This window comes from Perognathus longimembris, chromosome 1, assembly GCF_023159225.1.
Source record: "Perognathus longimembris pacificus isolate PPM17 chromosome 1, ASM2315922v1, whole genome shotgun sequence".
Taxonomy (NCBI): domain Eukaryota; kingdom Metazoa; phylum Chordata; class Mammalia; order Rodentia; family Heteromyidae; genus Perognathus; species Perognathus longimembris.
The window spans coordinates 92248560-92255608 of NC_063161.1; the positions used below are offsets into that span (position 1 = coordinate 92248560).

The 7049-nt window shown below is 40.2% G+C and overlaps 1 protein-coding gene across 6 annotated transcripts in view; it reads right to left on the reverse strand.

Annotated features, from left to right (window-relative positions):
• Pcsk5 (proprotein convertase subtilisin/kexin type 5) overlaps positions 1 to 7049 on the reverse strand; it is a 411976-nt gene that overhangs the window by 400957 nt on the left and 3970 nt on the right. The window lies entirely within an intron of this gene.

Genomic DNA, 7049 nt, shown 5'->3' on the forward strand with positions numbered 1-7049 from the left:
TCCTCTGTGGGCTCAGAGACACCAATGTTCTTTTGCTAACTTTCCTCAATCTACCTAAGCCTTTTGTGCCTTCTGCCCTTCTACCCACCATGCTTCCTCTGTGCGCTGTGCCTCTGTTCTGGGTGCCAGAAACACACCCTAAACTCAAGGAACTAATCAACAAGCGAAAGAACAGGTGTGTGACTGTACACACACACATACACATTATGACAACTGTCATTTCTAATCGTGGACATGTATTAAAGTGAAAAGGGCCATTAAAAATAGTTAATGGGCAAACAGTATTCTGGTGGCCTGCCTAGCAAGTGTGAGGCCCTGAGTTAAAACCTCAGAACCACACTCCCTCCCCTCAAAAAAAAAAAAAAAAAGAGAATATATATATATATATATATATTTTTTTTTTTTTTTTTTTGCCAGTCCTGGGTCTTGGACTCAGGGCCTGAGCACTGTCCCTGGCACTCTGCCACTTGAGCCACAGTGCCACTTCTGGCCTTTTACTATGTATGTGGTGCTGAGGAATCAAAGCTAGGGCTTCATGTATATGAGGCAAGCACTCTTGCCACTAGGCCATATTCCCAGCCCCCCAAAAACATATTTTAGCTGGGCACTGGTGGCTTATACCTATAACCCAAGATCACAATTTGAAGCCAACCCATCTAGGGAAGTCTGAGATTCCATCTCAATTTAACCAGCAAAATACCAAAACTGGAGATATGGCTTTGAGTTCCACCCCAGTCCAACACCACCAGCAAAAAAAAAAAAAAACTAGTCCTGATGAGCTGACTTTCATGGAGAATCTGGAGGGAAAGAAAGTCAACAACTATGTAGAAGCAGAACAGAATGATAGTTACAGGGGATGAGAAGGAAGAGAAAATCAAAGAGCACACTTCCATAGGGTAGAGACATCCAGAGACCTAATGTACAGAAAAGTACTGCAAATAGTAAATATTGCATTGTTTATGGATGTTTTATTAGGAGACTACGTTTTATGTACATTATTAGTAAATAAATACAAAGAAAGACAACTATTGAAGGTGATAGATATAATCATTTGGTTATGTTTCCTTAGAATAGGTTGATATAAATATATCAATGATATATACACATATATGTATATAGAAGAGCATTATGTTGTACATTTTTAATATATTTTAAAAATATATTTAAAAACTAATATTCAACCAATATTTTTGTTAGGCTTTTTTTTTTCAAGACTGAGGTTTGAACACAAGTTGAGTGATACCCCTTGTTGTATTTGATTTTGAGTTTATTTTTCATAAAGGGTTCCAGGCTTTTGCCTGAGCTAGCCTTGAAGCATGATTCTTCTACTTCTGTGCCACTCCCTCCCCCTTCCCAAGGAGCTGAGATTCCAAGCAGGCAAGTGCCACAAGGCCTGGCCTTACTCTTGTTTTAAAATGCTTCTACGGATTGTCCTGATTTCTGCAATGAGGTTCTGAATCCTCCATTCTCCTCTCCACAGGCTAAAACTTTACAGCTATAATGGCATTCTTCTTCCTCCTCCTCTCCTACTCTGACTTCCCATGCCTTGATGAATTCACCTCCATCTGACTTTCAAATCTTTCCATTATCAGAACTTCCATTTTCCTTACCAATAACAGCCCTCAGCCTCTCTGCCTCTTTTGGTTCTTTATACACTCTTTACTTCTTGGGCATGATTGAACCATACTTACCTGCCCAGAACTCCCTTCTCTTGTTCTTACTGAATGGTAGTTATGAGCTAAATAAGAAAAGACCTAGATTCTTGAGAACAGAGAATGTCTTATGATCTGTATATACCCCAGTGGACTCTCACCTTCAACAGATAACACTCTCTGCTTAGGGATTTTTAATCTTATCCTCCCTGATAATATTGAAACTCCCTCCCCTAGGCATTTATTGCCTTATATAATCTGATCTGTAGTGGGACCATTCCTTGCCTCACATCTGTTTTCCCTTATTCTAGTAACAGCATTTCATTTTCCTTTAGGGAACTGCCCCTCCCCAAATGTTGGCCTGCCTCGTAAAGGTCAACATCTCCCACACTTCAAGCAAGGTTGGCCATGTGCCTTAAGCTGACCCACCCAAGTTCTGCCACCCCTCTGGACAAAGATTGGCCTGAATATGGGGACATGATGTCACTCTTTGATGAAGACCAGCTGGAGTCTGTTTGGGGTATTCATGTCAATACTGGGTAAGACAGGTAGTGAGACTATTTGTCAGAAGTACTTGTCTGAGAATGAAGCTAACACATAGAAATCACAGAAACAGCTGCTTTGAGTACTGCCTCTGGCTTTGCAGATAAGTCAACCTCCTGATTGCTTTTGGTTTTAAATCTGGACTCTACATGCTTCAGAATTCAGAAGCCTTCAGATGAGAAAAGTATAGCCGAGATCATGCTGGACTATTGGGGGGGGGGAGGTACACACTATACATACAAATATACATAATATATATATATGTTCCATATCTAGATGAAAAACAACACTACCACAGTCAAACTCATTCAGCTTTCTGTGACTCAACAAAATGTCATCATTAATGTTGGTTTTGGTCAGCATTGATTTTGCCATTAACTAAGTTAATGGCAGCTGGGCTCCAGTGGTTCATGCCTATAATCCTACCTACTCAGGGGCTGAGATCTGAGGATTGAAGTTCAAAGTCAGCCTGGGTGGGAAAAGTCCATGAGACTTTTATCTCCAATTAACTACCAAAAAAAGCCGAAAGTGAAGCTGTAGCTTCATGATAAATGGTAGAACACTGGCCTTGAATGAAAAAGATAAGGAACAGCACCTAGGCCCTGAATTAAAGCCCCAGTACCAAATCATCACATCATTCAGTAAATAAATAAATAATTGTATCTTGAGATATATATGTATTATAAATACTAGAACTGTAAAACAAGGACCCAGGGAGATTTAGCTTGTTGTCTGGTCACTTGCCTCAGCCCCACAACTATGTCCACACTCGTAGGGGGGAAGTAGAAGCTCAAGGAGTAGCAGGCACACAACACCAACTCTTCTCCCCTTCCACCCCATGATATCCTGGGAGCAATCATAAGAATGTGGAAAATTACAAACTGATCCACTGTGGAAGCCCGCATTAACTATAGCATTCTTCCATTTTCCTTTGAGCAGCTCCCTGTTGTCCTTACACAATAAACAATGTTCTCTTTGCTCCTTTTAGCTATATGTTCATTTACATTATTAGGACACCTGATTTTTACCTCAATCATGTAAGGTGAATAGAATACCAAGTATGGTCCCCTATTTGAAAAATAAAAAACTGTAAGTCAGATTGGGAGTGAAATCATCTGAATTTCACTCAAACCTAAATCTGCTCTTCTTTTCTTTCAGGTCCCACTTTCCTGCTAAGATTGACCTAAACTAAGGAGTTTATTGACATTGATCATTCCTCCTTAGTACCCTTCAAATGTCTCCATATGTTGTGAACTGTATGAGTAATGTTACTCTGATATCTGTGCAAATACTATTTAGATAAAAACAAAAAGGAAGTAAGCATGAGTGGCTCAGGCTTGTAATCCTAACTACTCAGGAGGCTGAGATTTGAGGATTGAAGTTCAAATCCAGCCCAGACAGAAAGTCTGTGAGACTCTTATCTACAATTAACCACCAAAAAGCCTTGAGTGGAGGTGTGGCTTAAGTGGTAGAACATCAAACTTCAGCAACAAAGCTAAAGGAGAGTGACCAGGCCCTGAGTTTAAGACCCAGTAGGTAGGTAGGTAGGTAGATAGATAGATAGATAGATAGATAGATAAGATAGATAGATACACAGCCAGCCAGACAGACAGACAGATAGATAATGGAGAAACACGGTGGCAGAGGCTTATGTATTTGTGTATATACTGGAAGCCAAAAGCTTTTTGTCATTGCGTTTACTCTGAATTAACAAAGCAATACAGCTCCGAGGTACAGTGATACCTGGAAATACTTCAGGCCTGGGGAAAACCCAGACACTGCTTCATAGAACTTGGACAAACACCACAGATATTCCTCCCAGCCCCGGGGATGTTTCTGGGTCAGGGCTCCCACTCTCTCAGCCAGCGTCAGACAGATCTGGATATTTTCCCAGCATACTACTACCCTGCTTCTCTGGCTGACCTTTAAGGTTAAAACTTCTGGATATCAGCCCATGAAGGAGAGTGATAAGGCAAATTCAGTCTCTTTGAGGCCACAAAATATGCAGCTTTTCATTTCAAACAGACCCCTAAATCCTCATGGGCCACGTAACAAGCCATTCCTGGTCTATGAGGTTAATGTCACAGACTCACCATCGTCAGGCCATGCCCTCTAAATGACTCTTTCCCGCCAAGGTTCCTCTCTTCTCCCCCCATTTACTTCATCATGAGAAAAATGCATGTGAGACTAGCTAGTTGAGGTCAGGGCTCAGGTTCTTGGATGTGAACAGCTGCCTTGTGCAAAGCCAGATGTGTCACACAAGGACCAGCCTGGGATTACAGCATCAATTTACACTGCTGTTTACAAAATATCTCAAAATTACTACTAGGGGCATACAGTCTACTACCAGACAATCCAGCAGGCTTGCAGAGTCCCCTGATTCTACCCACAATGACCAGAGCACCCTATGCACTAGTCATCATCATTTCACCATTATTTACAATCAGTACGTACAGCAAGAAGGCTTAGGATATTTTTTAACAAGATTCTTCCTGCTCAAAAATCACTTTCTACTTATTTGAAGTAATTCTCTGGACTTTACTCAGGTAAACTACATTGAGAGTCAAGACATAACTTCAAACACACAATCGAACATAATAAACTTAGGTAAGATACTTTACAAAATAATCGGTCTTCAGATACTTTTATCCCTCTCTATATAGCTAAGCTTATCCTGCTTTTATTTTTTGTGCCTATCCTAGGGCTTGAACTCAGGACTTGGGTGTTATTCCTTAGTTTTGCATTCAAAGCTAACTATCTACCACATGAGCCACAGCTCTACTTCAAGCTTTTTGGTGGTTAGAGGTAACAGACTCATGGACTTATCTGCCCAGGTTGGCTTTGAACCAGAATCCTGAGATTTCCACCTCCTGATTATAGGAATGAGCCACCAATGCCTGGCCATCCATCCTGTAATATTTAAAGGATAAAAAAATTATGCTTTTCCTCAGCACAGGGAATGGTCCATGTGATAGAGCACACTAATAGCCTCTGAGTTCAAAATAAATTACATTTCTGATCTTTACCTTTTCCATCTGTCATTTTAAAAATGTCCTTCTTTCCCTACGTTTTAAAGTTTAGAACTCACTCATCAATCTTTCTCCTCTGATTCAGAATCAACAAACCTTACAGTAAGTAAGCTTGACTACATCCTAGCATGGTTAACTCACTCTACTATCTCAAGACTTTTATCATTTTGCAGATGAAGGAAGAGGGGCTCCCTTAAGTTCAGTGACTTTCTGGCTCCACAGCCGCCTGTGGCCTCTGCAGAGTTTGCAAGTCCATATGCTGTTCAGGGGAGCTCCAGACAAAGTACCCAAGTCTGGTTTGCATCTGGTTTTATTTTTGGAGATTTGTTCAAGGTGAATTACATGGTGGTGGGAATGGAGGGGGTGTTACAACTAACCTTAAGTCTAGAATCAAGGACTATAGGTAATTTACAGAGTGATCAATGCATCAATCATCCATTGAAAACTATCTGTTCACAAAAATCTTTTCCTTAGAGTCAATAAACAGAAATTATCCAGGTACCATTGGCTAGTGCCTACAATCCTAGCTACACAGGAGGTTGAGATATGAGGGTCAAGATTTGAAGGTAGCCCAGGTTGAAAAGTCCAGGACATTTTATCTCAATCACCAAAAAATTGAAAGTGTAGCTCAATTGATAAGAGTTCCAGACTTTAGCAAAAGAAGCTAAAGGACAGTTCCCAAGCACTGAGTTTAAGCCCCAGTGCCAGCACTACTACTAATAATAATGATGAAAACAATTCCTTAATATAGATTTAATATACACAAACATCTACAATGAGCAATGTGTCCAGTCTTATTCCTTTATATATTAATTTAAATTCCAGGATGATTAATTAGTGAGGTTAGTAACAGAGGACAAAGACCTCTTCCCCTTCTCCATGAAGGCTAATGGACATAAACCCCTCCTCCTCTTAGCTAGCCCAGCAGGTGCTGCCAGTGCTAGATACTAAGAAGAGACACTCTAGGCAAAGCATTCTGTAGCTCAGATACTATCACGTAAAATAGGATATACACTGGCACAGTAACAAGGACTCACAATGATTATGACTCAGTATCACCTCAATATGTCAAGCCATAGCCATTCATAAAATATAAACATTCTGTGAAAGCTTTTGAAAGCATAAAACATAATCTCTATAACCAGAGGCAAGAAAACCTGCATTACTCTTGCCTTACAGAGGCCTGTCCCTGTTGCTTATTTCTCTGATTGTTTCTTATGTTACTCAGCATATCCTGTCTTTTGTGAACAGAAGGGACAGCCTATGCTTTTTCTAGAAAAATCTCCCCGGGCCAGAAAGCTTACCATTGGTGGCTTTTAAATGCTAAGATGCTACGAAGAAAGATTACATTGGTATGCTGTGTAAGCTGTCAACATTGGAGCTTTATTACAGTGAAAATTCACTATCTTACTCATCTAATAGACTATCATACAAAAGATATCAAAAGTACTGCCCAGGATAGTAAATGGCTTCAGAAATAATTACCAGTCATAGTTTCAATTTTTGACACAAGAGATGAGACTCTGTCCAAGTGGGCAAAAATAGGAGACTATTTCAGAGACACTTGCAAATTAGCTACTGTCCTCAATGAACCACAGATGGTTTATTACTAGAAACAAAGAATAACAAAACAAGGTCTAAGGAGTTCAAAGGCCAGTGCAGTAAAGGATGAATGAGAAATACATTTGGTCTTTACAGTGCAATACAGTGAATAGGAAATACATTTGGCCCTTGCATGTGTGAATTCAGTTCACCATCCCAAAGACTCAGCATAGTCTGAGCTCCTTTGATCTGGAGGGGGAAATGCTTTATACTGTAGAGCAGT